Raw genomic sequence first — 8,022 nt, 5'->3', positions numbered from 1 at the left:
GGATCTCCTTACAGTCCAAGGGACTCTCAAGAGTCTTCTCCAACACCACAGTTCAAAAGCATCAGTTCTTCGGCGCTCTGCCTTCTTCACAGTCCAACTCTCACATCCATACATGACTACTGGAAAACCATAGCCTTGACTAGACGGACCTTTGTTGGCAAAGTAATGTCTCTGCTTTTCAATATGCTACCTAGGTTGGTCATAACTTTTCTTCCAAGGAGTAAGCGTCTTTTAATTTCATGGCTGCAGTCACCATCTGCAGTGATTTTGGAGCCCCAAAAAATAAAGTCTGACACTGTTTCCACTGTTTCCCCATCTATTTCCCATGAAATGATGGGACCAGACGCCATGATCTTCATTTTCTGAATGTTGAGCTTTAAGCCAACTTTTTCACTCTCCACTTTCACTTTCATCAAGAGGCTTTTGAGTTCCTCTTCACTTTCTGCCATAAGGGTGGTGTCACCTGCATATCTGAGGTTATTGATATTTCTCCTGGCAATCTTGATTCCAGCTTGTGCTTCTTCCAGCCCAGCATTTCTCATGATGTACTCTGCACATAAGTTAAATAAGCAGGGTGACAATATACAGCCTTGATGTACTCCTTTTCCTATTTGGAACCAGTCTGTTGTTCCATGTCTAGTTCTAACTGTTGCTTCCTGACCTGCATACAGGTTTCCAAGAGGCAAGTCAGGTGACATACTTCAATGTAATAAAGGCTATGTATGACAAAATCACAGCCAACATCATACTCAACAGTGAAAAGCTGAAAGCATTTCCTCTAAGAGCAAGAACAAGACAAGGATGCCCACTTTTGCCACTTTTGTTCAATATAGTTTTGGAAGTCCTAACCAAGTAATCAGGGAAGAAAAAGAAGCAAAAAGAATCCAAATTGGAAAGGAAAAATTAAAACTCACTGATTGTAGATGACATGACTTTAGGGAAGAAAATCCTAAAGACACCACCAGAAAACTACTAGAGCTCATCAATGAATTCGGTAAAGTTGCAAGACACAAAATCAATATACAAAAATCTGTAGCATTTCTATACACTAACAATGAACTATCATAATGAGAAATTAAGAAAATAACATCTCTCTGGGTCATCCCCATGCACCAGAGAGATGTTATGGGGAGGGAGGTGGGAGGGGGTTCATGTTTGGGAACGCATGTAAAAATTAAAGATTTTAAAATTTAAAAAAAATAAAAATTAAAAAAATAAAAAAATAAGCCCCTAAAAAAAAAAAAGAAAATAAAACCACTTACCATCATATCAAAAACAATGAAATACCTAGGAATAAATCTACCTAAGGAGGTAAAAGACTTGTATTAGGAAAATGATAAGCCACTGATGAAAGAAATTAAAGTTGATACAAGCAGATCAAAAGATTTACTGTGTTCTTGGATTGGAGGAATCAATATTGTGAAAATAACCATATTTCCCAAAGCAATCTGCAGACTCAGTGCCATTTCTATCAAAATACTAAAGGCATTTTTCACAGAATTAGAACAAGTAATTTTTACATTTTTATGGAAACACAAAAGACATCAAACAACCAAAGCTATCTTGAGAAAGAAGAGGAATCGCACTCCCTGAACTTCAGACTGTACTGCTAAGCTACAATAATCAAAAAAGTATGGTACGGGTAAAAAACCAGACACGTAGATCAACAGAACAGGATAAGAAGGTCAGAAATATACCTACACACCTATGGTTAATTAATCTAGGATAAAGGAGGCAAGAACATACAATAAAGAAAAGATGGTCTTCTGGGAAAGCTAGATGACTACATTTAAAAGAATTAAATTAGAACATTCTCTAACACCATCAGTTCAGTTCAGTTCAGTCGCTCAGTTGTGTCCGACTCTTTGCAACCCCATGAATCGCAGCACACCAGGCCTCCCTGTCCATCACCATCTCCCGGAGTCCACTCAGACTCATGTCCATCGAGTCAGTGATGTTATCCAGCCATCTCGTCCTGGGTCGTCCCCTTCTCTTCCTGCCCCCAATCCCTCCCAGTATCAGACTCTTTTCCAATGAGTCAACTCTTCACATGAGGTGGCCAAAGTACTGGAGTTTCAGCCTTAGCATCATTCCTTCCAAAGAACACCCAGGACTGATCTCCTTTAGAATGGACTGGTTGGATCTCCTTGCAGTCCAGGGACTCTCAAGAGTCTTCTCCAACACCACAGTTCAAAGGCATCAATTCTTCGGCTCTCAGCTTTCTTCACAGTACAAAAACAAATTTTAATGGATTAAAGATTTAAATTTAAGACTGCATAATATAAGACCCCTAGAAGAAAACATAGGCAGAATATTCTTTGACATAAATCATAGCAACATTTTTGGATCTGTCTCCTAAAGCAAAAGAAATAAAAAATAAATAAAGAAATGGGAACTTAAGAACTTTTGCACAGCCAAGGAAATCATCAACAAAGTGAGAAGACAACCTACTGAATGGGAGAAAATATTTGCAAATGATATGACCAATAAAGGGTAAATATCCAACATATATCAACAGCTTACAGAACTCAACAAGAACAACAACAACAAAAAACCCAAACAACTCAATTTAAAAACGGCAGAAAAATAGACATTTTTCCAAAGAGGAAATGTAGATGGCCAACAAGCACATGAAAAGATGCTCAATAATGCTAATTATCAAGGAAATGTAAGTCAAAATCACAATGAGATATTATCTGATACCTGTCAAAATGGCTATCATCAAAAAAAAAAAACCCACAACAAATGTTGACTAGGATGTGGAGAAAAGGGAACACTCATACACTGTTGGTGGGAATGTAAATTTGTTCAGCCACTGCATAAACCAGTACTGAGGTTTCTCAAAATACTAAAAATAGAACTATCACATAACGCAGCAACTCTACTCCTGGGTATATATCCAAAAGAACAAAAACACACTAAATTGAAAAGATATATGTTCCCTAATGTCCATAGCAGCACTATTCACAGTAGCTAAGAAATGTAAGCAACCCAAGTGCCCATCGCCAGATGAATGGGTAAAGAAGATGTGGTATGGAATATAATGGAATACTATCCAGCCATTAAAAAAGAATGAAATTTTGGCTTTCACAACAACATGGATGGACGTTGTGATTGACATTCCCACGGATTGAATGCCACGTGACGACAATCCTGTGCCATGAATGCCACATGGGTTGACATTCACAACAACATGGGTGGACACAACAACTTGCAGGACATCGTGTTCAATGAAATAAGTTAGAGAAAGACAAATTCTGTATGTACAAATAGATTCTATTATCTGTAGAATCTAAAAAGCATAAGAAACTAGTGAATAGAACAAAAAAGAGGTAGACACAGATTTAGAGAACAGACTAGTGATTATCATAGTGGGAGGGTGGAATATTGGGGTAGGGGATAAAGAGGTATGGACTACTAATATTAAGTGTAAAATAAGCTGCAAGGATAGGGCTTCTCAGGTGGCGCTGGCGGTAAAGAATCTGCCTGCCAACGCAGGAGGCACAGGTTTGATCCCTGGACAGCGAAGATCCCCTGAAGGAGGAAATGGTAACCCACTCCATATTCTTGCCTGGAAAAATCCCATGGACAGAGGACCCTGGCAACCTACAGCCAGTCCTTGGAGTCACAAAGATTCGGATGTAACTGAGCACACAGACACAAGCCACAGGGATATACTGTACAACACAGGGTATGTAGTCAATTTTATAACAACTATAAATAGAGTAAAAGCTTTAAACATTGTGAATCACAGTATTGTACACCTGAGATGCATGTTATACATCAACTATACGTCAATCTTTTTTAAAGAGGAAAATTAATAAAGAAATAATATATGTGTGTGCATATACACACACAAGCACTCAAACGTAAGTTTCTAGTTTCCCTCCCTGTTGTTGTTGAGTCATTCAGTCATGTCTGACTCTTCTGCAACCCCAAGGACTGTAGCCTGCCAGGCTCCTCTGTCCATGGGATTTCCCAGGCTAGAATACTGGAGTGGGTTGCCATTTCCTTCTCCTAGGGATCTTCCTGACCCAGGGATCGAACCTGTGTCTCCTGAATTGGCAGGTGGATTCTCAACCACTGAGCCATCTAGGAAGCCTACGTGATATCATTTAAATAGCTATTGGCAATTTAAATTGTAATGTGAACAGGTTTTCGGTTTTTTCATCTTTTTTGAGAGCAGGGTTTTCTAGTAAAAGAATAGGAAGAAAGCTGAATTCTCAGCAGGCAGAAGGCCATCAGTTGGGGGAGGGAGGAGGCAAATATATTTGGGAGGCCAGAGACCCTAAAAACATTTGGAAGGATGCTTCTTTACAAGTGTTGAGGCTCATGCTATTTCAGAACAATCACATTAGGATTGGGAGGTTTGGTGGAAGAATTGAACTGACATTTACTCTTGGCCTTGTTGATCTCTGAAGTGTTCGTCTTTGTTGTTACCCAAAGTGAGTAGTTACCCAAAGTGCTTTTTGCGTCAACCAGTTTGACTATTAAGAGGTCAAGCTTTCGCTTTGAGTAAAAGAAAACAAGTGAAAGTTGGTCACTCAATCATGTCCGACTCTTTGAGACCCTATGGACTGTAGCCTGCTAGGCTCCTCTGTCCATGGAATTTTTCAAGCAAGAATACTGGAGTGGGTAGCCATTACCTTCTCCAGGGGATCTCCCTGATCCAAGTATCAAACCCAGGCCTTCTGCATTGCAGGCAGATTCTTTATTGTTTGAGCCACCAGGGGAAAACTTTGCTTTGAGGTGTGAGCTTTAAAAGTTTGTGTGCCAGCCCACCTACATTTTCAAGTTAATGACACTATTCGTTTCTCTGATCCCAAGGACACCTGTGGATCTGGTCTCAACCTCCAGCAGATTTAGAAGATTTCACTTCTTGTCCATATTTTATCAAACCATTCTATTCAAGCTTCTCTAAAAGGTCACCCTTCAAGATAGTATGAAATGGAGGAAGTTGGTCTCCTCGCCCACCACCCCCATGTCTCTCTCTTGCCATTACCTCCCCTTCCAAACTCAGGCTGTTCTCCTGTTCAAAAACTAATCAGTGAAAAAGAATTACTCGACAGGAACATCAATTCTTAAAGCCTTCAGCAATAGGAGTCTGCTTAAATAAATTGGAGTTATCCACACAATGGAATATTTACACAACTGCTAAAAAGGATGCATTAGATCAATAGGGACTGACATGAAAAGATCTCAAGATACACTATTTAGAGAGTGGTAAAAGTCCTGTTGCCCTGTGGGCTTGAAGGGAAGAATTCATTCTCCACATAGAGAGGAAGAGTCTTACCCGTTAATCACTAGAAGTGATCACTGACAAAGCCTGTGGCTCAGGGGAAAGTCAGATCTAAATGGCTGAGCACGGTGGGATGGCAGAGTTTAAAAATGGCCCTGTGCCTTGTTCCAGGAAGAAGCAAAGCTAATCTCCTCTACACAGAGATCTGACAGCAGCTGAAAGGATCAAAGTCAGGCAAAACTTTTGTATACTCATGCCAGGCTTTTGGGGATGGAAAGCCGTTACCTTAAGATCCAAACCCGTAAGTTGTAAGTTTCTTAGCATCCAGCATTCTCTTTGTTTATTTTCTGCTTTTCACACCTGGCTCTAAAGAAAGATCTTTGAAAATTACCAAGGGATCCCATTCATGATGGGGACAAAGAAGGAAAGAAAGTGTGCTTCCTGGCTGTACATTTCAAAGGAGTAGTTCCATGCCCTCTAGCAGGGTGACTACACAGCAGGAGAGGAAGTGAACGTCAAGGGGTCAAGCTCTTTCTGCTCACACTCCAATTTGGATATTTTCTTTTTTAAAATTTTATTTATTATTTATTCATTTTTGGCTGTGCTGGGTCTTCTTTGCTGTGCTCAGACTTTCTCCAGTTGTGGTGAGTGGGAGCTACTCTCTATTAATAGTTCTGGAGTGCAGGCTTCTCATTGCAGTGGCTTCTCTTGCAGAGCACAGGCTCCAGGGCATGCGGGCTTCAGTAGTTGTGACAAGCAGGCTCAGAAGTTGCAGCGCGTGGGCTCTAGAGTGCAAGCTCAGTAGTTGGGGCACATGGGCTGAGTTGCCCCATGCCTTGTGGGATCTTCCTGGACCAGGGATCGAACCCTGCATTGGCAGGTAGATTCTTAACGATTGGACCACCAGGGAAGTCCCAATCTGGATATTGACATGAATATCCTCTGATTTTCGCTGGGCAAATGGCTGTGTGGGACAAACACTACATTTCCCAAACTCGCCAGTTTCAGTCAATTTAGTCAATTTAGTCCTGGCCAAAGAAAAGTAAGAAGACACGATAAGTGCAATGGTAAGCGTAATTCCTGAACAGGGTTCTTAAAGACAGAGAGCCTGGCTTCTCCTCTTTTCTTTTTCCAGCTGGTTGAAACATATGGCTGGAGCTTGAGCAGCCTTTAGACCTGAGAAAGAAGTCCAGAACAGAACTGAGTATAAGATTACCAAGGAGACTGTCAGAGACGGGTCTTGTACCTCCTCCTCTACTTCCATTAAAACAAAACAACAACTCATTCCCTCAGGTGTCCTAGAAACGCTATTCCCTTGTCCCCCAGCCCGTCCTGGGGCCACCAGCCAGGATGCAGAATCTGTGGGCAGTACGTAAGAAGGAGGTTCTCTCCTCTTGACTTCAGAACACCTCCAATCAATTCCTTTAACAATCCAAGTGACAAGGTCAGGATGGCCCAATTATAGTTACCAGTGTTTCCCTGAGTCTTTCGGAAAGAACCCCAATTATGACACTGGGCTCCTTATTCCCTTTTCTCCTATAACCCAGATTTAACCCAGATTAAGACAAATTTTAGCAACACTTAATCAGAATTGACCCTTCCTTTCAGATTCACTTATCTCAGGTAGAACTACTTCCAAGATGCAGATTTTTTTTTTAAGTCCTAATAGGAAAGGCCAATACTCTCAAGGCTGAACCCATGGATAAAATTTAAAATGTAAAAGCAAAGATACTTCCCAATCAGCAGGGAATGGTTTTGTTGGAAAATCAGCCCGAAGATGGATGCACCAGCAACATGCAGTTACAACATTAAAAAAGGAACCGTTTGGTTGTTAAGACTTTATGGTGGTGTTAAGAAAAAGAAGTCGTCCTATATACTACCGAGAAGAAGAAGCTTAAGAGAGAGAAGGTGGAACTGATTTCCCTGAAATACTCTAAGGCTGATGGCATTGGCAACGCTGGCGCCCTCCCTGGGACTTTCTGGCAGCATCTTCATAGCAAGCTACCTTGACATACATGACTTTGCAGATGTTGTCTAATCCTTGCTTCAGGGATTTCTCCAGTGGTCCAGTGGTTAAGACTCCGCATTTCCAATGCAGGGTTCAATCCCCGGTTGGGAACTAAGATCCCAAATGCCATGTGTTATAGTCAAAAAGAAATTCTTTTTTATTTTAAGACTCTTTGCTTCAACGGAAAACATGTGTGTTAATACAAAACCAGAATGACCTTAAACATTGAATTTTATTCCAATGTTTTAAACATGAAGACCTTACTTTCAAAAAAACAAAACTATAGTGGTAGAGAACAGTGGTTGCTAGGGGTTACGAGTAGGGAGAGGATGTGATTACCAAGGGGCAGCAAAATGGAGCTTTTGGGGGTGATGGGAAGCTCTGTATCCTGATCTGTGCTGGTGGTGGCCCCACAAATTTATATATGTGTTAAAACTTACATAGAATTATACATCAAAAATTTTCAAGTTTATTGAATGATAGCTTTTTGATTCGGAGAAGGCAACGGCACCCCACTTGAGTACTCTTGCCTGGAAAATCCCATGGACGGAGGAGCATGGTAGGCTGCAGTCCATGGGGTCGCTAAGAGTCGGATACGACTAAGCGACTTCACGAATTTCACTTTTCACTTTCATGCATTGGAGAAGAAAATGGCAACCCACTCCAGTGTTCTTGCCTGGAGAATCCCAGGGATGGGGGAGCCTGGTGGGCTGCCGTCTATGGGGTCGCACAGAATCGGACACGACTGAAGCGACTTAGCAGCAGCAGCAGCCTT

Source organism: Ovis aries, chromosome 15, assembly GCF_016772045.2.
Source record: "Ovis aries strain OAR_USU_Benz2616 breed Rambouillet chromosome 15, ARS-UI_Ramb_v3.0, whole genome shotgun sequence".
Lineage (NCBI taxonomy): Eukaryota > Metazoa > Chordata > Mammalia > Artiodactyla > Bovidae > Ovis > Ovis aries.
Note: the sequence above shows the minus strand (reverse complement) of the source record.